The sequence below is a fragment of the Gymnogyps californianus genome, chromosome 13, assembly GCF_018139145.2.
Source record: "Gymnogyps californianus isolate 813 chromosome 13, ASM1813914v2, whole genome shotgun sequence".
NCBI lineage: Eukaryota > Metazoa > Chordata > Aves > Accipitriformes > Cathartidae > Gymnogyps > Gymnogyps californianus.
This window is the reverse complement of record NC_059483.1, coordinates 21,954,665-21,980,817: the sequence shown is the minus strand read 5'-3', so window position 1 is coordinate 21,980,817 and position 26,153 is coordinate 21,954,665. Positions and strand designations below refer to the sequence as shown.

General features: G+C 36.7%; 1 long non-coding RNA gene across 3 annotated transcripts in view; it reads right to left on the bottom strand.

Moving 5' to 3' along the window:
- Positions 1-26,153, bottom strand: part of LOC127021744 (uncharacterized) — a 59,856-nt gene that overhangs the window by 1,847 nt on the left and 31,856 nt on the right. Inside the window, exons 1-2 of one of the 3 annotated variants that reach the window (XR_007767259.1) lie at positions 7,018-7,183; positions 5,028-5,127 (exon numbers count right to left, since the gene is read on the bottom strand). This is a non-coding gene — a long non-coding RNA (uncharacterized LOC127021744). Of the gene's footprint in view, positions 1-5,027; positions 5,128-7,017; positions 7,184-17,119; positions 17,186-18,339; positions 18,411-26,153 lie in introns of those variants that run through there. The other 2 variants (XR_007767260.1, XR_007767258.1) reach the window with 2 other exon arrangements.

The following is a 26,153-nucleotide window of genomic DNA, read 5'->3' as shown; positions in this document are numbered from 1 at the left end:
ACTGAAGATACAACATTACTAAAACATTTTTAGACATTTTTTATTTTTTTAAGCAGTTAAGACTTATTAATTCCTAAAAATTATTTTTGAAACAGAGACTGAATGTGTGCCCATAAGCATTACAGAGACTCACATAACTTTGGTCATTCTCACTGCAATTAAAAGCAGCAAGCCCCACATTTAAAGTTGTTAGGCCTCTTTTGTATCACTTCTTGCTATGCTGCCAAATACACTATTATAATCTTCTTCAACATTCTACATAGGTTTTGTCACATTTCTGTTCATGGGTTTCTTCAAAAAATTATTTCCATTTTGCTGCTTGTAGTGAGTTTAATATCCATTTGTTATGCAATGAAAATTCTGCCTAAGAATTTTTAGCCTAGCAAAAGGGGAAAAAAAAAAGGGGGGGGGGGGGGCAAGTGATGTGAAAAATCCAAAAAATAAGTTTACTATAGTGTATTGTACTGTGAAACAGTTTGCCTTGTTGCTCATTAAAATCATGTGAATTGGACAAACTATTGTTCAATGAATAGCCAAAAAAAAGATCCTCTTCTCTTTTTACAAATATACAGAATTTACACAGATTCACCTTGCTGAATGTCCTTTTACTTAACTGCAGAGTAAGGCCAAGTGAGAAAGGACACTCCTCTTGCGTTGAAGTTGACTGTGTATCTAGTGATAACTTTGTGCTAAATTCTTGATTAAGTCTGTCCAATAGAGTGCACTATACATGGTAGTCCAATGTATTTGCTGTTATCAGGTAATTTTCATTTTGTGTTTAACCAGAGTAACTTTAGTACCAGCTAAGGAAATTTAATATTGTAAAAATCATTCTGTAGTAAGTTCTGTATTGAGGGAAGCCCTCTGTCATCATCTGTATAATGATCATTTATGCCCTGACATATTCTTACAGCCTACATCACTGTAAATATATGACCATCTAAAGATGTGCAGCTGCTTTAGTTGCCCACTAATGAGAAAACAGTCTATTTCAGAGGTTCCTAATTTCACAAGACAATTGAGAAAGACCTCTGTTCCAGTCCATACTTGCTGGACTAATCATAAAGACTAAGCAATATTGCAGCACAATCTGAAGTATATGTTCTACTCTGCTCTTGGATGTAGAACCCACTAATAATCAGTTGGACATAAAATACATGTCTGAATGCTTTCTAAAAGCGAATCTTTATAATGTTCCTAGTTAAAAATACCTGAAAACAGCAATACAAAATATGGATACCAATCTACCCGCTATATTTTTGTATTGTCAAGAAGAATAGTGCACCACAGTGACATGTTTATATGATGCTGTGAATTGAACTCATAAAATAATGGTTGTTAATGTGCTGTAACTACTCTTAAAACTGTCACATCAATTTTTAAATTTTATCTGTTTCATTAAGTGCTATACTCCTTTCAGAGACCATATATGAATGAAAACTGAAAGAAGTCTCCTTTCCAATATGCTCTTTGAAATCAATAGGACTAAAAGATGAAGGGGCAAGACAGAACAACAGGTTTAGGTCTTTATCAAGATTTGAATGTCTTAGCAAATCAGGAAGACTTTCTAACCTCTAATATGTTACAGCTATTTCATCATGCATTTGCATTACACTAATCATATGTTTTAAATCACTCTAAGGGTAGTTGCACTTTAAGCATTTAATTTCTTAGAACCACTTTAGGGTTTAGAGATTAATTCTGTTATTCTACAGAACTGAAACAGAGCAAGAGATAATCTCTGATGTTTGAAACTCGGAAATGCTACAAGACTTTTTAAAAGTTATGTAATAATCCCCTTTCCCATCCTTTACAGAAGGGTTATGCTAAAATATTCTTATTCCTATTATTTTCAGTGTGAAATGAAATAAAACTAATATAAAGTACATAAACTAAGTTACATTGTTCATGCTTACACAGTATTTCTTTGCTTATAGGGATTAATATTAGAGCTTTTTTTAAAGTAATATAATAGATTATGGAACTCCCCAAACCTTATATATCCAGAAGTTACACAATCAGCCATTGACCTTTGCTTGGTTGTAGTTCCTTCTAAAATGTTCACTTTAATACCTTATATTTAAATTTGAACATAAAGCATTTTGCAGTGGTCTGGGATGAAAAACCTAACCACCTGCCCCTTCGCAGAATAACTGTTACAGCTTGTGAGTGAAAAATCAAACCAGAGCATGGAAGAAACACATGTGAAATGTCATAAGATGGGAAATTAGAGCTGAGATAAGAACCCTTAAAGACGACTTTCTCTTAAAACAAGATATTAGGTCTTATTCAAAATGCATTTAGCTGACTTATTTCACTGATGTTAGCTCTGATCTAGAAATGTGGGCATCACTCCAAGCACGTACCTCTTTCTCTGCCATCTCTTATAACAAGGAGAGACACCCAAGTTGTACTCATTTCCCTCCCCCAGTAAATAAGTAAATAAATAATTTTGACATCTGGCAGGACATTTTCCAGAACATCGCAGTATGAGAACTGCCTCCTCCCACAACAGCTGTTGTCTCTATAGCATACAAGGGAGGTCATTGTGCAAACACGGGTGGGTTCCTCTACAGTAGGAATCCTAAAATTATAATTAGTTGTGAGACAGCATCATTTTTGCCAACTATGAAAGCTATGAGGGAGATTTTTATTTCAATGTCTAAAATTTTATTTACAGAAAAATATTTAGTATTTGTCCTGTGTGCACAGCAATTTTAACTTTCTGTGAAGGACTCATGGCACTTTCCATAAGCTGCTTCTTCACATACCAAAATCCATGCATAAATATTAATGCTAAATATAAGGCAATGAGAGCAACAGAAAAGTCAGGTGTTTACATTTTGCAAGAAATATAGCTTTATCACAGAATTTGACAAAGTAGTTGAAATTGTTACCTAGTTTTACGTGTAATTAATATGAATTTTCTTTTGAGACTGCATATTTTTACAGAAAATCCTATGTTTTGGTTTCATGTACAGGGAAAAGATTCAAATTCAGGCAGAACAGTCAACCATTTAGATTAGCTGAGTCACTGTATTGTAGCAACATTCCTCTCTCAGTAGGAAGCAAATAGATTAGCTAACCTCATCCAAGAGGTGAGGACATCATCAAGGAATACAATTAAAAACAGAATCCAAAAATCTTGTGTCTTTAATACCAAGGACATTCAGTTATGTCTTTATAAACATAAATAGCATCTGCATAATACAGAGCTGATTAACAGACGCGGATCAGTAAAGGTTAAGTCATAAAAATAGACTAGTTCGCTGCACACTAAGCGTTTCAGTCAATGCTGTATTTATGCAGTAAATTAACCCTTAATTTTGATGTCTCTATCTCCAGGAATCCTTTACTGGGATATTCTTTACAGCCCTCAGTTCATTAATGAGGTAGCACAGCCTTGTCTTTTATCCAGTAGTGAGTCTGAAGGCTCACAAATAGCTCTGATTATAGCTCTTAAAAAAATAAAAAAGAAATCAAAATAGGATGATGAATTTGATTGTCTGAGTGATCTGGTTTGAGTGATAGCATCTTGCAGCATGCAGTAGGCTTCTAAGATTTTATATATTATTATTACAGAAGTAGTCATTCACTAGTAGTAGTAAACAATATTTGTGTTCTTCAGCAGCTGCTTCTATGGTTTCTTCACATTTTGTAAGAGAACTGGATCTCTAACAGTGTATTGTCTTTTCACATGCATTTATGATTTAGATGGTTGCATTATTGTAGTACTGCATCATTTTTAAGACTGAAATGATCTTGTGTGTCAGCTGCAACACGTAGAGAGTACTTTGAATGCAGTTAAACACATAATACCTGCAATATCTCCCAGTCAAGCATCTCTCTCTTATATTAGATGGATAAGAAATTCACAAAAGGGCCTCTTAAACAGTGTTCAGAGTTCTATAATTTTAAAGAATTTACCTCTGATAGAAGTAAATAGCTAGGAGAAACAGATCTTTGTGTCCTGACTTACGCTAAAGTGAAGTGTTTCTCCTTTACTTGCTCAGGCCACTAAAAGCTGCATTCCCCTAAATTCCCAATTCGTTTCTGGGGCTACATATCAAACACCAGTGAAGGAAACCAAATCCTAAACAACTATCTCACAGGGTTAAGAGGGTTAAGCTGTGTAGGGCCTTTGGGAAGAAAGGTACCTAGACAGAAGCGTACATGCAAAGTCCCTCTTTTTTTTTTTTTTTTTTTTTTTAATTGCTGTCTGCTATACTGACAGACACACACGCACAATGTGTATACACCAGTCTGGGTTAGCACCACATTGGCATGCCACTGCACTGTAAATGACAATTACAAGATGACAGAAAAGTAATTTTAACATTACTCTCACTCGCAAAGGAAATCCAGTGGAGTGCAGTGACTAGAGGGGCTTGGTTCCATTGCCCACTCTGTCACTGCTCCCCTGTTGATCATTTGGTTCTGTATCCACATACGCAAAATGTGAATACTAGTGCTTACTATTTTTTGCAGTACAATCCAATACCCTTGGGAAAAAAAGCAAGTAAAGACTTCAAAATATCACTACCTTTACGGTATAAAGTCATGTTTTGTCACTTGGCAAATCTTTATCAAGTCAAGAAACAATGTTTTTGAATTCCAAGAGAATAAAAGTTTTGTTGAAAAACAGAAGACAAGGTTTCTTGTGAGTCTACTTCAGCTTGGTGATACGATGCAACCTAACACCTGAAAAGGCACCTACACTATAGTGGCAGCTTATATGAAAAGGCATAATGCCACATAGGTACAGAAGATAGGAATACAGTATGATATACAGACAAACAAATTACAAGTCTGCAAGTTGGGCATTCAGTCAATAATTAACACATAACTCAAACTACTAAATCTTTTCCTAAAACACTACAGACATGAAAGCACAATTCTTAAACTTGTGTCAGAGAAATGATTTTCAGATTTGTGACAAAATATAATATGACAGTGTTCATTTTATAACAAAGCAGTACAGATTGGACAGTTGTATGTTATTTTAAGCCATGAGCAAAAAGCATTACCTAGGAGACAGAATACCAGTACACCTTAATTGTATTCCAGAGTCCAGGCTTTCTTTCATTCAGAGAAAGTCCTGCTTAGGTGTCAAGGCCATGAAGAACCCTGCAAGACATGAACACAATGAAAAAGATGTCAATAACTGTGCTTGAGTTTTCAGAAAAATCAGAATCAACTACTTAAAGAGAAATATTCCGTCATTTCAATAGACATTACTCAGATCAGCCATGAAACCTTCCCTGTTAACATTACTAATACTTTATTTGTTTGGATCATGAAGATATGATCCATATCATGAAGAGAAGATATATATGGACACGTCTTTACCAGGTTACTACAGTTAATAGAGTTGAGCTTTCCACAGCTAGTAAATGCTGCATTCAACATAACTGCATTAATGCTTAGATTTTCAGTCATCTATTTTGTATATTTCTCAAGATTGCAGTTCTGTTTTACTAAGCAACTAATCTATCATAGCCAAAACAGATGATATTTCCAGTATATCTACAAAAACATTAGTAGACTATCATTTGTAATATGATATTAATTGTGCTAGCTAGTAAACCAATTTAAAGCATAGGTCAGAAATAGCCATGAAATTTTCAACAACCAGATGGCTCAGTGCTGCTTGTTAAAAAGATAGTTTTGTTTATGCCAGTGTTCTGAGAATGGCTGGGTTTAGGGTTTCCCCCCCCCCCCAAACATGGAAACAGGAGGACGATACTGAACTTTTGCATTTAGTGTTCAAATACTTATAAATAGGAAACAGAAAAGCAAACATCAGTCTTCATTAAAATTCACAACTGAGGAAAGGAACAAATTAGCAGTCAACAGAGTGCCTGGCTCCAATTGTGTGTTATTCCACATGGCTTTGTTTTCCAGTCTACCTTCACCAGGTGCCACTCGCTTGCAACCATGCTTATTTGTCTGATCCATTGCTATTGTATTTTTAGCACAGAGAGAAAGGGAATGGCAGAGAAAGCCAAAACAATGTTCACAACAAGCGACTGTTGGGAGATATTTGATAATAAACTGGAAGTGCAGTTAGAAGTTATTATCAAACTCATAATCCAAAACCTCCATTGCAAAAATTTTAGGAAATTTAAACAAATACATTAACAACAAATACATTAAAGGTAACTAGAAATAATTCTTGCAATAGGTTTTACAGTTTTAAGACATCTCAAAGTTAACCTCAGTAATTGGTTTCCCCAGTATACCTATTCGCACAAGGGGCTGGGGGGCAAACAAAAACCACAAACAAAAAGCTTTTCATTCAGAAGCTTACTGGCAGTTAAGGCAAAACTGATTTACTTTAAACTACCCTTAAAGTGAATTTCTAATAAATTTTGTGTCCAAAATGCACATTTAAAGAGAAAAATTTCCTCCAAATTAGAGAGTTAATGACAGATAGCTGGAAACTAGAAGGTTCTATATTTTAACTCTATATTCTGATATTGCATTTCCCAGCTGGTGAGGTATGTTAACGTTCAAGTTAGGCCTGTACTGTGGGCTCAACAGGGAAAGAGAAGCAGTGCTGTGGATCTGTGAAATGGAGATAAAAGGAGAAACAGGAAAGGAGAGAGGACAAACAATAGCGCAACTGCAGAAATCCAGGGATATGCAAAAGAGCAAAAAACCCAGGGAGGTAGCATTGGGGGGGCCTGCCAAAGAAAACGATTGAACAGTGACGGTGGTGCAGATTGCAGGGATGGTTCATAAAGATTTGGGAGTTGCTGCTTTAGTGCATGTGTGCACACGCATATTCTCCTTCACTGGTTTCCGAGCCAACCTCTCAGTCATTATAAAATGATCATTAAATTGTGACCTGTACACTTTGAAGCAAGAGAGTAACTTCAGGCATCTTAGTTCTGTTCAAAAAGTCAAAATCCTAACAGAAAACAAGCAACATTGTGACTTTCTTTCCAGAAGTACTCTAGTTCTTAGCTAGTAACAGACCACTTCTTAGTCACTGTCGGTCACCAAAGGAAATACCTGCCAGCCCTGTCAATCAGTTTGCATCCAAAAAGTTGTGTTTAATTTCTAAATTTGTAGCTCCATTCTTCAGTGCTGACAAAACTTGACTTCTCACTAACCAGGCTGATGCAAACATGGCCAAGACTGTGTTCCCACCACAGAAGAATTATAGCAAGTTTCCAGTTTAATTCTATACACAGACAACAGTACGAACAGAGAAACAGAGAAAATTAAAATTTTAAGTATATAAAATTATTACATTTTATAGAATTATAAAATTAATATTTTTTTTAATTACAGCAGCTAAACTAAGCTAAATAGAGGAAACACTTCAGTCATTCAAAACAGAATGCCTACAGAGATACTCTAAGAAATTTATAAGAATACTGTTTATTAAGCTGCTGTAATAAAAAAAGCATTTAAAAATCTAACACAATAAAATAGTAATTAGTCAAGCATTTCTGAATTAAAAGGCTATTACAGTGGAGACAGATGGAACAAAACCATTCTCCAACATTTGCTAAAGGCAAAGGATACACAAATCCTGTTTACTCCATACTCTCTAGACTTGTCCTGCTCTTGCTTGGTGAACTAAAAACTCTGCCTCAGTTTCAGTATACTTTCACAGCTCTTTCATGCCTAAAACAGAAGAAACATTGATAGGATTTAATGGAAGCTTCCATTTAAACAATTATTTTACCTTGCTTCAAGATAATTTCTTAATGGGTGTGGGAAGGTGATACATAGAAAAAAAAAACCCTGCAGCTTTATAATACATCCCTTTTTGCCCTTCATTCACAGTTAAATCAACCTTGTCACCTGCACATCTTGTGCATGAAGAGGCTATTTCCAAAAAAGAGCAGAATATTTTGTTAAAAATTTTGCCTGATTTTTTTCTGACCATTTAATTGCTACTGACATGTTAAACAGGCTAACTTACTGGATTTAAACTAAAGCCTTCACAGGTTTCTCCAGTCATACAGCTTAATTTATGGAAGAAACACATTAAAACCTGCTCCAATTTGCTTCATTAATATGAAAGCATGCATGGGTCCTGTGACAATGGTTCCACATGTATTAAAGAGAATTTAAGAGATAATGAAATAAAACATGCTTGGCAGAAACATGCAGACTGACGGAGTATTACTAGGCCAGTCACAAGGGTTTAGTGGCAGTTAATGAAGGAAAAAAAAAAAAGCCTCAATGTTCCAGCAGAATCTTCCTGTAATTAAGCTGCACATTATGAAAGCCAATCCCTGCAAAACAGTAGCATGTCCTGAGAGATTGATTTAACTTAACTGGATATTGATGAATGAATATATTTGAAGAAGCAGAAAATTTCTGAAATGTTGTAGGAACATGCTGGACATTACTATTTGTGTGAACACATCATGAGATTTGCTGCTGTCTCTGCTCTGCATCTTACTTGCTCCCATTTGCTGGTCTTGCTCTCCTGTTATGTATTACATTAAGAAAGCAAAATATCTGGGAAAATGATTAGTTCTGAAGTCTCTTTAATTATAGCCTGCAGATACTAGCGTAATAAAAGTCATCAAATAGACTATTGGTATAACCAGTTAGAGTAACCTTGTCAAAAACAAGGATAAGCCACTTTTAAAAAAATATATTTTATTAGAAAAATGAGTTTTCATACTGTCAGTGACCAGAATATTCCAGAAGCTTAGTTTTCAAGCAAAAATAGAAACAAAAGAACAACTTAAAGAATTAATTTTACATAGAAAAATCTAATCAAGAGGGGAAAAAAGGCTCTTTCTAGTTTCCCTAGAAAACTCACTATTACACTTGGTCCAACTCTCCCAGCTTCTGTTCCTAACCTACCAGTCCTGCTGAAAATCTTTTTGTACTTCTGGCAATATATTCCATTAGCAAATCTCAGTCTGAAGGCAGACTGGAAAGTTCTACAAGGTTCCAGTGCTGTTTATCTTCTTATGTTGTAGAAATGTGCCTTCAGATAAGATTTGGGATTGCAAACACACACCCTGCCAGCTGTTACAAAAACAGCAGAACAAATATATGTATTATTAGAAATAACATCAATAAGAGAGCCAGGGGGATTTCATGGACATATTAAGCTGATTTAGGCTGAAGAGATTCGGTTCAAAGGAAAATTCTAATATTTCATAAATGAAGTATGAAGTACTCAGTGGAGTATTTTAACATGTCAACAACAATTACTTTGCCCTGAATAATAAGCTGATAGGTGATGCGAATGTGATGCCTCTAGTTGCACTGCAGTATGAGTCACCAGCTGAGATAAAGGAAGAGAACCCCAGCAATACTGCTAAAAGCTGTAGCATACTTAAAGTATGCCTACACCAGTGATGCAGTGAGAATGTTACTTTCCTCCTCGGCTGAATTTTCAGTGTACTGAATCTTCAACTGTGTAGTCGGTGCCTAGTCTGTTTTCTCTCTGAAAAGCCAAAGGAGCTACACAGTAAAAATGCTATCAAATCTATATTCCATGCCTTTGTCTATCATTTTCAGACATGTTTATGGAATTTCGCATCAGGTCTTACATGGGAAAACCTTTAGAAGACAGTGGGTTTGTACAGACACATGTAAATAATGCATAGGCACAATTATAAAACAATGATAGGCGAGAGGCTTAAATTGCCTCGCACAGCAGGTAAAGATGCGCACTATGCAATGAAGTCCCATTGAAAATGCGACTGTCAGACTGTCTTAAAACCTCATCCATTTAATTATAAGCTACGGATATTGCATACATCTCAGGCAAACACAATCTCAAGATGGATGAGAAGGGGAAACCAGCTCCCCACCAATCTTCATAGCAGGTCAAAAGATGACAGGACCTTTCTTTGCCCCATCACTTCAAGTCCTGTGTGAGGGTATGCGTGTAACACAAGGTTCCACATAGATAGGGGTTTATACTTCCTAACTGCTGTGCAGCACAAAAAATTATTGACGGTTTCCCACACCTTGTGCATACAGTCAGGGAGGGCTGAGAAAAGCTGGAACAGAGTAGAGGACAAGTGAATTCCCTCACTGAACTGGAGACAGCAAAGACAGCTCCATAATGCCGAACAGCCCATGTACAGAACATTGTTTCAGTAACTGTATTTGAAGGCACAATAATATTTGTTCATCAGATTGTCCCATATTTATGACAGACAGTTATGACATTGCATACCAAGTTACGGCTATTCCAAATACCTAACGATTTTTCAAGAAGTAGGTGCCTGCGTCAATAAGACTCATAACTGCATCCTTAAAGTGAAAACTTCTTTAAAGATTTTGCTCAATCAGTCATTCCTCTCGTTATCTTCCACCATAGGTCCAAAATGGCCTTATTATTTCTGTTGGATGTATCTTATGCTAAAAGAAAAGCCACTGAAAGAAATGAGGCATTGAGACCTCAATTAAGGATAGATCTTGTAAATTAACATTCACTTTCGGTATGTAATCTTTGTGAAAAAAGTTCATGGAAATAGTTTTCAAATAAATGGAGGTTTTTAATATCATTAAATACTTTGCAGTTCATTTTCATTTGATCTTTCAGAAGGTATTGTTTTAATTCAGTTCCTGTATTCTTCCATGCTAAATTAATTCTAGCCTTTCAGAGTTTTTTATTCTGATTTTTCTTTTCATAATATTGTCCCAGAACAAATAAGTAAAGTGTTGAAACATTAACAACCAACTTTGTAATATCTATCCTGTTTATTTGTATCCCATCTCCATTTTCAATGTTTTATGGCTGTAGAAATGATCCTCCCCAATCAAAACAAAAAAATGTGCTGGCAATTTTACTTGCCAGTATAATGAAAGCAATCCATGCTCAAGGCTTAAATGCAGCTATATCCTACAGGTATTTCGCTTGAGTCACTTAGCTGAGGATGGTTTAAATCGATTTATTTTAAGCTTTAATAATATAAATTAAAACTTTTGTAATCACAGCCGAGTAAACTTGCACACTCTCTACAGTCATGTCCTTCTTTCCCTGCCATCAAGATAAGTGAGACAATCTCTACATATCTCTAAAAATTGTATAATTTTTTTTTTTCAATTCTGCTACTATAAGAGGAAACTATAGAGAATGCAAAACTGAATTAAGTAAATCAGGCAACAACTTCATTTTAGACACAAGAAACCATTCAGGCTGACATTGAGCTCTTATGTTCTTACAGTCAGCTTTTTTTTTTATATTTGAGCTTTCATTCAAAATGAGCTTCAGTAGTGACGCTTATCTAGGAGTATCCTTCAATTCAGAATAGCCAGAAAGGGTTTAAAGAAAAAAAAAAAAAAAAAGAAAGAAATCACCACCCGCAAAAGATCTGCAGTCCCTAATATAACACATCTAACTTCTTGTACAGCCTGCCCCCTTTTTAATAAACCTGGGATATCCATCGTCATGCTATTCATCAAAGCATAAAACATTTGTGACCTCAGTAGTCAGTCTTCCCACTGCCCATCAAGTTAGCCCCCAAAAGGATTAATTCTATATTTTCACAACTTCTTAGAACTCCCCTTAGAGAAATTCTAGTCTGATTACATTATTATTTCACTGTCTTTTTATGGCTCTCCTGTTAGAACTCTAATGTGACTGCTTCATTAAACAAACTGATTTTAACATAGGTGGTCTAAAGCAGGTATAAAATATTTATTCGGGACTTAAGTAATGAAGGAAGGCTTTGCTCCACTGAAGATTTGTAGAATTAAAGCTACACTTAAAACAGTTTGGAAAGTTTTATCAATAAGACATTTCTGTATTCCATCATCCGACATTACTGCCAGGGGAGAAAAACCCAGGGGAGTTACTGACACTGATTGTTCAATATTATGAATATGCAAAATAGGACCTAGTAACATGGATGTATGTAAGGGGGGGGGGGGGGGGGGGGGGGGGGGGGGGGGGAAAGACATTTGAACGCCTTTAAGTGTTTCAAAAAAACCCCACATAAGTTTCCTTAAGTTTCCAAAACAACCTAAAAAAAAAAAGCCCAAAAAACCAAAAAAAACCCAAAACCCCAAACCACCCAACCCAAAAAACTGCACACTTTTCCCCTTATCAGATTCTGCAGATAAAATATATAGTATACCAGAATTACTGCCTATGAAAGATATAGTGATGGGCAGACTATATTTCTCTAAAAGAATTGTCTGAAACGCATTCTATATTCAGCCCAGAAGAAGGTGAGGCAAATAACATCAGCAGGTGCATTATCACTATTCCTCATAATCATGTTGTAAAAATAAATACTTAAGACAGGTTTGAACAGTTGAAACATAGCTTATTCTTGACAGAGTACCAACCATGAACCACCAAATGCCATCTTTAAGGCAAAAACTTCCTGGATTGATTCCATTGGGGTTTTTCCCTCATTTTAAGTGAAGGAAAACTTTATGTAAGTTTATTTCAGGAAACCAGAAACAGCCACTTACTGCCATGCATGTGTTTAGTCTCACTAAATGGATTTTATATTCATTTGTTACTTTATCATTAAGGTTTCATGACTGTAAATGTTATCCTTCTGTGAACTGTCTTATGATCTCATGCGATCTGAATCTTTTGTAACACTGATTTTCATACTCCTGGGTGAAGTTTTTTTGTTGTTGGGTTTTTTAAAATCAAATTAACATTTTCAGCATTTCAATTAATTGTGTAAATTAATCATTCATATTTTGGTCATTTGGTTGAAATAAAATATTTATTTAATGTCAGTTTTACTAAGGGTAATTATTTTGATCCAATTAGGCTTTAATAGAGAATGACTTAGTATTAATCAGTATTTTGAAATCCTGAATTACTGTCTTCACCAAAGGGGCTAAACAAAGAAACTCTATTTTAAAGTCACATCCAAGCACAGACAGAGAAGGAGTAGGTGATGCAAACATACTTTATTCACATCCCACACCTTTTGTCTTGTAAGTAGTCATTTAAATAAATAGGACATCTCAGAAATTTCCCCTTGAAGCAGATCTATGAACTCAAGTAGTTCAAAGGAACTCAGGTAAGCTTTTAAATTTTGTTTTGGGTTTTTTTTTTCCTCCATAAAGCTGATCATCACAGAACAAAACATACTAGTTCACATTAGCCCAAAAGTATATTTGCTTTTGTAAGTCATTTATTACAAATGGAACAGATTCAGTGGCTCGTAAGGATAGTTATTAAATTTTTTTTTTTTTTTTCTAAATCAGCCTTCATTTCAATTTGTAGGTATTGATTGATACTTAGAGATTGATATTGTCTCTTGCTGGTGTCATAATATACGGCAATGAACAAGTTAAGATTCATATCCTCACATAAAAATAAAAACTAAAAATGGAATTTAAATGAAAGCATAGTGTTTTCACGGCTGAAATCCAGCAAAGCACTTAAACACACATACATATTCTCAATTAACTCAGTGAAACCACCCCTGTGCCTTAAGCGCTTTGCTGGATCAAGGCCATCTAGAAGATTATTTCTGCCCCTAGGATCGTTCAGAAAAGTCTGTATAGCCCTCAAGTCTCTGCTCTGTAAATATTTAATTTCCGTTAAATCCTGTTCAGCATCTACCAGTTTCACTCCCAATCTATTTCATAACAGTTTTCCTCTCAATAAGCATTTAACATGTAAAGTTTTTTTATAAATAAGTGAAATAAAATAAATACATAGTTGGCTGGTATAACTCAGCAAAGGTGTACGGAGCTATGAGTCAGCCTCTGTCCCAGACAGCTGGAAGGACCAGCGACTGACAGCCAAAGGAGAAGCTGCACACAGGGAAGTTATCCCTTAAAAAACGGCCTGGGGAAGACTGGCAACAACTTCAGAATATGAAAGCATCGACAATCAACACAGTCCTATCCCTTATTTCTTTAGAGACGGTGAGAGAAGAAAAGCATGACTTCAGAGGAATTAGAAACATCATCTGTTTCTTCTTTATCTACAGAGACAGTAAATACTCTCATCACAGATAGCTGGGCAACGTGCAGCACAGAGCACTTTGTGGAGAAGCCATTAATAGCCGGGGGGGGTCGCGAAATGGCAAGTCAGAGAGGGAAAGACAGACGCCAAAATCTGATTATTCAATACGCAGCAGAAAGCCGGGAAACATCTCCATGTTTTCTGAAGTTGGATGACTTCCCTGTTATTACCCTGATCCCTGAACGAAGGCGGGGGCTGGAGACTGACAGGAAAACAGGCGCCCGCCGAGCCCGCCGCCTCAGGGCCGGCCCGCGGCGCTGCGCCCGGGCTCCTCCGATTGGCTGCAGCCGGCAGGGGCTGCCCCCGCGCTTCCCGCGCCCCGCGGAGCCGGCGGCGACCGGCGCGGGGCAGCTGCGGGCCCGCTCGCCCGCCGGTTGCCGCCGCCGCCGCGGCTGCCCAGGTGCCGGTTCTGCCCGATGCGGCCATGTCAGATAAATGAGGCGAAGGATGGTTCATTTGAAAGTGCTGTTCTATCAGCGAAGGGCCTCTGGTGGATAGATCGCTACCTTAAAGATAAGGGAAAACGCGGGGAGGTGTGGATTCCCAGGCGATAAGTACGAGAAGTCTGTAAATAACATGTAGGTCTTGCTTCGAACTCCTTTCTCAAACAATCTCACGGGAGCCCAGCGTTAACCTGTAACAAGGGTGGCTATTTGTATGACGGTAGATTACGAGGGCAAGCTAATAAATCGCACAAGCAGTTTTAGCAGTTAGCTAGAATTATTTTGAGATAATTATAACAAGTTGTAAAGTATTTGGGATCCTTTAAAGACGACAAGTTAAATACAGAACATGAAAAACTGAGTTTGTAAAACATACAATCACAAAAGCTTCAGAATATTTACACCACATGCTGCATTTGAAAGTAATTCACTTTACTCTCAGAAAACATGAACTGTATGAATGCCCTCAAAAATACTTTGTTTCGGGGGGGGGGGGGGGGGGGGGGAAGGGAAAATACTTGAGAACTGTGATAAAGGTCCTCATCTGTCCGTCCCTTGCATCTCTGCACTATGAATTTATGAAATGGAAAAGAAATATGGAGGGTTTGCCATAGGGAAACAACAAATATCAGTGCCTTTCCTTTTGAAAGTTCTCTTAAACTTGAGAACTATGAATTGATGTCAAGCTGCTAGAAAGAGTGTTTTTCAGTTAGTCTCAGGAAAGCAATCAATTTCTTAGTGGAAAGCAAAGAGATCATGGGTAGTTCTTCAGTTGCCCAACAGACAAACAGAGCTTAACTAGGGAAATCAGTGCAGTGCTGTCAGAGTATAGTGAAAGAATGATAAAAGACAAATTTAGAGAAAACAGTAAAGTTCCAAGGGCAACATTAATAATAAATTCATACTTTTGTAATTGCATAACAAGCCTACCCAAATCACTCGGTGCTTCAAGTATTAATTAAGCAATACAGTATCCCTGGGAGGAGAAACTGATACCCATTTCACTGAGGCACCAAGAGGTTAAAGCATGATTATGCTCTGGGTTTTCATTTTGCTGTCTTCCTGGTAGCCTGGGAAATTGTACTTTAATAACCTCTAATGGCTTTGCATGGACTCGTTCAAAATTGATAGAGACACTAATTTTAAAACACAGTGTACTACAAATTCAGTGGATTATTGATGTAGTAATGCAGCTAAACTTAACTATTTGCTTCCATCCTAATGCGTCAAATTCAGTTTCTTATTATTTCTCCCAAGATTTTGAATGGCCATAACACAGCAAGATTCTGCAGTTCTTAACAAATAAAAGGATACAGAGAAAGTACTTTGGTAGGAACAGACCCACGTGTGTCACGTGACATATAAAAAGCACAAATTGAAACAAAACATCCATAGAAGTTTTGTTATTTATAACTTCCTGTTAGGTTCAATGAGAGAGAGTGGGCTAAGAGAGTTAATCTCTTCTATCTTCAGCTCACCTTCCATCGTCCATCACCCTACTCCCGTCCTCTGCTCTCAGACCCTGCTAATAGCGTCCCAGACATTGGTTTCTTTGCTGGGCTGAGCACTTTGCCCTCATTCCCTCCTCCCATTGACATTAGTCAGTGTAGTGCAACACAGCAAATGGCACAGTTTGGTCAGAATCTCATCCTCTGTACAACTTTTCCTGCAAATTCTATTTCTTTACTCCAGCTTTGATGTTATTTCAATCCTGTCCAAGCACGCGTGCATACTAAACACAAAACACTCTCCCTCGGGTCTGCATACACAGCTCACCACTCAGCTGCGTTACTGTGATAGACCTTCTCCTGTTCCCTGTATTCAAGATCTTCCTCATTTGTCATTTATTCTTCAACTTCTCTGTCCCAATCCCCCAGATACTGTGAAACGTGAACAACTCTGGTTCCACACTGATGGTTACCTCTGCTTCCAGTTGCTCTATGCAGTTTCTTGTTTCAGATCTTTTCTCTTTGGCTATTTGCCAGACTAGTCTTTGTTGAGCATATTCTGTCATTTTGTTTAAGGTTTTTTTGGTCATCCTCTCTTCCATTCTTAATATTGTTTAGTTTCTTCAGTGCTAATTTCCAGAACAATTAGTGTCTACTTACTTGACAGCCTTCCCTCCATATCAAAATACACAGCTTCTTTACCCTATCCTTTCAATATTAGTGTGCAACTGTATTCACAACATCAAATTTCTCAGTCTATGATACTGGTAAACAACGCACACCTGAAAGCGCGCATTCTGAAACAAAGGAACCAACACATTGCCAAACTTTGCATCCATGCTCCTAATCTCCAGAGAAAACAAAGGCTATGTCAAAATTCATCATGAGCTTGTTGACTTGCCATTCAGCCTGGCATTGCCTTCTGTGACCGTATTAGTCCTCTTTCCTATTTAAACCTGGCATCTGTATCCCCTGCTATACATTGCCTCATAAAGCACTCTGCTCATCTAGCTTCTTTAAGGAGATGGCAGTTGACAAAGCTTCCTTCCACCTCTATGCTGTTAACCCTAATCTTCACTGTTTTACACAACATATATTGTACAAAATTTTCCAAATATTACTAGGTAGAAGCTCTACTACATATATGGCTTTTGTGCCAGTAAACTATTTACTGTCTCCCACTTTCACTAGCAATGCTACAAGCCAGTGGGATTATAAACAGGGAGTTTTAGGGCTTTGACCCTAAATCTATCTTGCAGTCAAACTAAATAGGTCCAAACCTGAAAACTAGCGCTTTCTTCCTTTTCTTTCCATTTTCAGCCATCCCTTTAAGCTTATTTCTGCAACACCTGTAAAACATAATTTTGTAACTATTTTTCATGCAAAGTACATGAACACAAATTGAAAGGACTTAAACATTGACTTGAAAAATCTCCATTGAAATAAGTCTGAAAAATTTTCAAACTCCACAGTTGATAAAGTCCCTTTCACCATTCACGGTCCCCCAAAAGCCTGTGGTTCAAAATTTGACCACAAAACTCACCTTTTTTTTCAATGGTATCTTTAAACTGAATTCCTTTATCATATACATTATACTTTTCTATGTAAGAACATATAATTATGTTTGTGTCTCCCAATATGCTATTTCCAGCTAAGACTTGCTGTGTCATAACTGTGTTCTGTATGTGGATAATCATATTAAGCTTTACCAGAGCTCCTGGCTTATTAAAAGCCCCTGCCTGGAGATGATCCCAGCTCTGATCTGGAGGGGAGGGTTGGTGCTAGGCCCATACTGAGCTCCTGAAAGCAGGCTCAGGCCCTTATCTCTGCAGAGTGGGAAGGGAGGAACAAGATACCACTGAACTACAGTAGTGCCATGCAATGCCTGGTGCTATGGGAGGCTCTGCAGTGGCCTGGCAGTGTTAAAACCTCCCGCACATGCAGCCAGGGATGGGAGTGGGATTTTTTTCCCCTCATCTTCTGTGTTCCTTACACGAGCCATGCCATCATTAATGCCCTGGAGAATGTTTTCTCCGAGTAGCTCCTGAAGCCTGAATCCAATGTTCCAACCAGCAATCACTCTGCACGCTTGGCAGGCAGACGCAAAGCCTGCATGGTCACGCAGGGATACCTCAGTAAACCCCGGGTAAAGCCACCACTTAAACCCTCTTTGCATTCCTATCAAGGGACTGAAGTGGGATGTACAAAGGCTGTGGGTCACCAGGAGCTGGATTCACCTCAGCAGTGAATGTACTCAGCAGCGCAGCCCCCCAGCCCCAGTGTACGACGCTGGGTACATAGATGAGGGGAGAGAGATGATCACTAGCTTAAGCAGCTTACAGTTTAGTTGAGGCATCAGCAAACTCTGTGTTAAAACTTAATGTGAAGTTTTTAAGTGCTAGCACTTGTATGTTATAGACAAGTCAGAATGAATGGAAAGAATTCTACTCAAAGTTAAGTGCCTTGATCCTCTATTCCGATTTATACGTGCAGATAAACATACCAAGACAGGATCCTGGTGAAGACAACAGCATTTTGTTGGAAGTTGTGTGCATCAGAGTACAGAGCTTCTCTCTACAAAAAGAGGATTTCAAAAACATTTTGAGCATTACTAAAATAACAGAATGAGAATAAGAAGGCTGAAAAGTACTTTATCACACTGAAACCTTCGCTGTTTAATTCTTAAAAGTATTGGTGTTAGTATCCTAACTATGGGAAAGCAATTTCGTTCAGGGCAAGAATGATTTTTGTTGCCTAGTTACCCTACTTTTTATTCTAAAAGAGAAAACTCATTGCATTGTTACATAAGCAGCAGTGTTACATCCATCCCGAGAAAAACAGGATAAAAACCTGCCTTACTGATAGGAGGGGCTCACTGAATAGATTTACATAAAGAACATGGAGTTTGTTTAGATTTTTTTCTCTTGCACACAGCTTTGCTCCAGATGGTCTGAAAATGCTCTAGATGTAAATGCTACAGCAAAATATGCTAGCAATAGAAGAGACGATGGAACCTCAGAAAATTCTTTGGTCCTTCTGCAAACATAAGATAGATTAAAATGCGAAGAGTTAGGTGTAGCCTATCCCAAATGCTCCCTGCTCACCAGGAGTGACTTTCTTTCAGTCCCATTGTTGCCTGTTAAGAAAAATAACAGAACAAAACAACAACAAAAAGCCCGAGAGTGAGTCAATGTCATTAACAAAACAAGTCTTTCTTGCTTTGTCTTTTCTGGTAAGACAAACCACTTATTGCAAATTATATGGCTGCTTAATTATCAGTTTAGAAGTTCTGTACACAAAACAACATATAAGCCAAGTTTTATATCTTTATCATTAAATGCAGGGAATTACATGCACATGAGCGTTGAGGGAAGAGAAGAGCAAGGACCAATGAACAGATTTGGAAGCTTGGTATTCTTCCCACCAGATATCAGTATCATTCTAGATCAACATAAAGCCTGTTAAGCAGTGCTATTGTAGTATAATCCCATTCACTTCTTCGCTTACTTTTACCTTCAGCATCATCTCTGTAAACTTCCTGACTTTGAAGGAGAAACAAATTGTTAAAACAATACCGAGAAAGGTTGTTCTGGTATATCCAACATGGTCATGAAGGAGTACCAGAAACACATATAGGAAACTATTTTTATTCAAGTAGAATCTTTGGATTTTAATAACATGAAGGGAAGGGAGTTCTGCTTTACCATGTGACCACTAGAGATCCATTACAGTCTTAACTTTGGAGATATTGCATATTCAAATTTGGATCTACATCCAGCCTGAGTAGTGGCATAAAATTCAAGGGGGTATCAGATTTCAATAGATACAGTTTTCTTACCAAGTCTGAGAAGTTAGTTTCCTGTATAGGACACATTTTACTTTATTTAGCTACAAGTAAAGTAACATCAAAATGAACTAAAATCCTGACTAATTTTAGGAGTGATTACAAGTGAAACCTGTAAAACACAAACACCACATTTTTTTATTCTGTTATATTTTTCTGTAAAATTGACTTAATGACTTCAGATCATTAATGAAATCTTCAAAAATTAGCATCTGATCGATGAAATGCCATAGCAGTCAATATTAAGAGCCAAAGACTAGCACATCTAGTACAGTACTTACCTTAAAGTTCTGTTACAATTTTTTAAATATGCTGATGAAAAATCAGTTTACAGTAGATTAGACAAAAAACATCCTTTCTAAACTAGAGTGGGGTTTTTTTGTCTTGAAAGATTAAGTGATAGCCGATAAAGTGAAAGTCCAGATAAAGTAAGGTAAGGAAGGCTCAGAGCAGCAGAAATCATTTAAGAATTGCTAAGGAAAGACTACCAGTAAATCTTTATTACGATATTGTCTTTTTTGTTACCTGTGTAGGACACTTGTAAAACAACATATGTCAGATACGATGAAATATATGATGAGATAGTTATGCCAACTATTCTACAGAAAAGATCTTCTAACTCAGAAGATGTCAAATTATCACAAGTGAAACTTGATTTTGCTAGGAATCACCTCTCTACTTAGGCGTTCAGTTTGCTAATCTGTGCACATTATTTTCCAGATTTCCTTTTTACTGCTTTACAGCCTGCTCTGTATTTATTGAGGGAACTTTAATTGCATATTTTACTTCACTACATTGAATATGGCATTATTAATGCAAACGGGATTTGTGTTGGTAGAAAAGGAAAGTAAGAAACTGGCATCTTAGTGCTAGCAGTGAAAGGAGCAAATCCAAAAGCAGTTCAGTTTTTTGTTTTTAACAGATGAGCTCTCTACCAATTACTTTTAATTTTAACCTGTTCTTAAAAAGTTAGATAAACCTCAAAGACGCACATATTTACCTACCTAACTTACCTAATAAAAGCTGCAAATACTACAAATTAATGCTGCATAGTATCAGTATTATCAAAGGCTAACCACACAAGGACCCCACTTCTGGTCCATCTATATTTTAAGACGTGATTACTATTTAGTTTCTAGGAAGAAAAAACAGATGTTCTATCTGGCTGATTCTGCAAGCCTTTCACGTATGGCTGCCCAGGATGAAAACCAAGCGCAGCATAGTAAAGAAGACAAGATAGTTAAGATATCTGAATATTTACTCTTCGTTCTTAATATGTGTGTCAGATGGGAAGCAAATATTCTCCAGAGGAACAGCACACATAATGTTCTAGCATTCTCTTGAAGGCTAATAATGGTACTTTCATTTTCTCTAAGCCAGAGGCAATTTGACTTTAGTGAATGTTGCACTAAGCAAAAAGCTCACTGCTGCTATTCTGTTTTTCCTTGTAGGCACGTTCTGTGACCACTGCTCATTACCATTCAGTATATATCTCAGTCAGTTTAGCATTGCACATTAAGAATCACAGCTTCCATTTATTATTTTGAACGTTTCTCACATTCACTAGTAAAAGATGATCTAGCAGAATATTGTTTTGTATGGAACTAGAAAGACTGAGTCATGACAGGTTTTATAAAGAAGAGAAGGCCCTGATTGATAACAGTCATTTAACAGTAGTATGGAGCGTGTTGTAGAGGTGCACTTTTGCTCACAACAGGGAAAAGCTAAAATATCTGGAGTTTAGCCAGTGAAATAAAGAATAATAACTATTAATAATGTTGGTACCTTGGTAGCTGGCGCTTTGTACTCTGAAGATGAAACAACAAAATAAGTTACGTCCAAAAGTTATTCATATACTTGATTGCAATAGTCATGTATGAAACTTAGTTCTGTTGAGTGCTACCACATTCATTTTTTCATGGTGCTTATCACCCCACATCATCCTGGGGTTCTTACCTGATTCAGATTATATTGCAATAATAAGTCTCTAAAAAGATGAAGGTTATGCTAGCATATCAGTGCTGGGAGAGGAAAAGCACTTTATCACTGTAGGAAACTCTAAATGATAGGAGTAGAGTTTGAGTAAGATACAGAATAATCTTTAAATTTTGATTACTGGTAATACATAAAATGGAATCTATCATCTAGTTTTGTAGCACTGACAGCAACATTTATTCAGCTGAACCTTTCTGTCAAAGCAAATCTATCCCTCATTGCTCTGCTCCATTTTCAATAGTTCAGTCAGGAAGGCAGTAAAATATATTTAAACACCCTCCACTGTCTGTATTAGATAGCATGACTAACCTCTGTCTCGCACAGTTTATTTCCTCTCTCATCCTCTGTCCACAATCACATCACACACAGTACAGCATACTTAAAACTAGTGTCTGATAACACTGTTATGTGCTTATGCTAGTCAAGAAACTTGGAAAAGTTGTACCTCATACTTGGAGTAGAAGGTAGCAGGGTTTGTAATAATCCTTTTACTGGAATTCTTTCTGCTCTCAAAGTGGGACATTTAAATAATTGTAAAATATGAGAGATAGCGATGTGTAAGGAGATTTTCTGTAAAAATGTGTCATGACTGGTAAGTTTTACTTGCTATAGATTGATCCTACTGGTCATCCAAACACCTAAAATAAAATGGAATTCATTATGAAAGCCACAGGCTAAACATTTCAGACTGATTAGCCTAAGTATCCCACCTTTTCTGTTTCTAGAAGTTCCTTGTACATACCTCTGACAATCTTACAGAGAAAAATACGTATTTGACTAAGTACGTTAAAGCTGTTGCTTTCATTCTCCCATGTAATTTCAGAGTATCTCTGTAAAACCTAAACATTTCCTCATAATTAAGTAAAAAACCCCAAAGACCTGATAAGCAAAAGATACACAGGTTGATAAGAACGTTTCATATGATAAAAATTAGTGAAAGACAAATGACTCAGTAATAGTAGGATTTAAAACAATGTACTGTGGATAGTCTCAGAACATCTATTGTGCAGAACAGGGCTAAACTGGACTTATAGAAAAACCTGAAAGCAAGGCAAAAGAAAGAGGTGTATTACTTGCAGAAATACTTCCGATTTTAGTTCTTTTAATAAGATCCATTAAAAATGAACCCACATAAAACATATATCAAAATGAGCATATTTAAATTATCTATCAACAGATGTCTCTAAGACAAACAGCCACAAAACTCCTCCAGAATGTTTCTGGGCACCTGTAACTTGCGGCTGAACAATAATGAAGCCCAAATGAATGCAGTATGCTGTCTGTTCTCCCTATCACTGCAAGCCTGATAGCATTTACAGCTTTAATCCATTGTTCAAATACAGCAAAGAAAAGAGTCTCCATGTCGGTATCGATATGTCTGTTCCTAATGACAACTGCAGAAGGACTGGCTACCAACTCCTGTCTCAAAAACTGCCAATTGAACAAACAGGTCTTTTAAAATTCATTGCTTGTACTGTGTGTAGTGGCTTCAGCTGGTACTGAATCTTCTATACTGGGAACAGTCCAAAACATAAAATTAGGTCCTGACTTGCAATCAGATGATTAAGAGGTAGAGAGTGGAGTCAGTATTTCCTTTTACAAATAGAAAGCCAAAGTATAAGCAGCAAATGAATTTTCCAAGGGCACAGTCATTACTCAATGGACATACAGAATTCCAGACAGTCTTCAATAACAAGATTTTCTTTCCTCTCTAAGAGATTATCAATTAAACACATTTCAATTTTTAACTGATCTGGAAAATTCTGTTAACCTGATCCATGACCACAAATGCCTTAACTGCAAAAAGCATATCCCACCGATTCACAATAAATTAGTAGATTATTAAAATCAAATGTAAAAGTAGCTTTCAAAACCATTTCTAAACTTACAGACTGTTTTGCAAACAATGCTTTTAGCTGAAAGATAGTATCTATACTGTAAAGATAGATTTGTATTTGCTTTTTCCTTGAAACCCAAGTATACAAACAATACCGGGGCATAAGATTGCATGTTTGCCACAGTCACCACCAAAGAGAAGACTGCACCTCCCACGGGACTGAGGTCTGATTGTGCTGAGATGGGGTGCTCTGTGCAGTTTGGGATACAGGCATAATACATGTGTTGCATAAATAGGTTGCAAGGAACTGTCTAAAAGAGAGGACCTGTCTAAGTGTCAATCGCTTTCAGTTTTATCCTCTCTGCATTACACAGGTTCCGTAAGCACCCTTTTCAGTAATATCTGCAAAACTACCCTTGAAAATGCAATATATTAATGTTTAGATAAATTACTTGAGGAAACTAGTGATCCTAAAAGCTTATGCTAATACAGAACAATTCTAATTTCTACATGAGTCAATGTGGCCTCCCAAGTACGAGGCAAAACTGCAAAAAAAAAAAAAAAAAAAAAGGGTGAGGGTGTTGCATAATTTTTATCAGCATTCTTCCATGAGGCTTGCTCTGCTAACAAATGTCTCATCCTTTTCAAGCTATAGCTTGCTGAATCACTTTTATCTGCACTTTTTATTTTCTTACAGTTTTGTGATGCTGCAAGCACAACTCCATGTGGAACTATACTTAAACCCCTCTGTGGAAAAATCAAGATATACTAGGGTATGATATAAGGAAGAATAAAGCAATTTCTTAGTAAATATTAGGACTTAGTACATATTAGCACTATAATACATTTGAAACTACCTTATACCATCAAACACTGTGATGATATTTTTCTGCTTATTTTCTTGTAGTGGAAAATTAGAAGTGATAAAACCAGAAAGTCTGGTTTGTAAGCTCAGGTAGCCAAGCTAACTTGCTACACACTCTTTTGGGGAACTACAAGACCTGAGGCAACTGTTCATGAATGCTGGTCATGGAATTAATAGTCTATGTTTATGTCTAAGCAAAACAAGACAAACAAGGAATCATGGCACAGTGCAGAACATCAACTAAAGCTTCAAAGTGTCATGTGCAATCAAAAAAAAATTCATAGGCCAGAGAGATCCCACAGGAAACAGGATTTTGAAACAGCAGATAATAATTAAAAACACTAAAGAAAAAAACAGAAAACATATTTGGCAAAATATTTTGCATGTTTTCTAAAAATTTAAGGGAAATGTTTTGACTTTTCCTTTTAAAAGCATTATTTCCTACAGTTCAGAATTGACTGATAGTTTATTACATTCAACAGGTTAAGTCCTTAGATCATGATTTGTAGTTCTTGCTGTCAGTGAAAATTGGAGAAAGATGACTGGAATGATGCATTTAGTAATGAACCTTTTAGAAGCATTTTATTCTTACTTTGTAGTTGAAGAAGTGGGACATAAACCATTATTTACCACGAACCATTTTACAATTTTACTTTTATTGCTGTTACTGATTATTAACGAAATAACATACTTTGTTAAGGACTGTGTAAAACACCAAAATGTGTCCATGATGGCAATAAGGGAGATTAATCTACAAATATTTCTAGAAATTTTAACTGAAGATAGTCAAGATAAGTAGGACAAAACCAAGCTAGCATACAGGTGTACAAGCCTTTATTTTTTGAGCTACTTCGCCCAACCTTTATCAGCTGGTATAATAAATAATTTCACCTCTTTGCATAACACTCACCTTTTTTTATATAAAAAAATATCAGAAAAGTGACACATAGCTTTCTGATCCTACTCATGTAAAAATAAAAGATAATTTTACTATTGGCATTATTAATAATTTTATTGCTAGAAGTTTTCTAAACGAACTACTTTGGGTTTTGGTTTTGTTTTTCTTAAAATGAGGGTCACTTGCCATTTTTGTTTAATATGACCATATTATCTGAAAAGATCCATCTGAGGTCTGACTTGATATGAATCCCAAACAGCATCAATGAACCACTGACTTCTCTTGGAATTTTGAGGAATTCTCCAACTGAAGTTCTCAAAAAAAACCCAAACCAAAACAAAAAAAAACCTAAAACCACGAAACAAAAACAAACTATCCCCCCTCCCCCCCAAAACTCCACCTGCTGATTTTATACAACCTTTGGAAGTGCTGCTTAACTTAAATACACCTATATATTGCAGACTATTATTAGCTACAAAGATACAGATGTATGGGTACTAGTGTTCAGAAGCATCTCTTCCCTTTGCAGACTGCATGTTGCCTGCATGAATCTAAATTCTAAAACAGATTTAAAGCCACTCACACTACTCTGCAGATCGTACGCACACACAGTTCTTTCAGGCATTCGTTCATTTTCCTGTTTTGAGTTACACCTAATACTACTGAAGTATCTCCAACTTGCAGGCTGTTTACAGAACTCTTATCTACTTTGGGAAAAAAAAAAAAAATCCAACTGGCCCTTATTACTGCAGCAGCAATCATGGTTTTAGACTGGCCTTCTGTAACCAAGAAACAATAAGATAGAAGCAAATAAGTAATTTTCCCCCCCCGACCCCAATTCAAAGCCTCTTCCTGTGGGAAAGTACCTGAACACATGC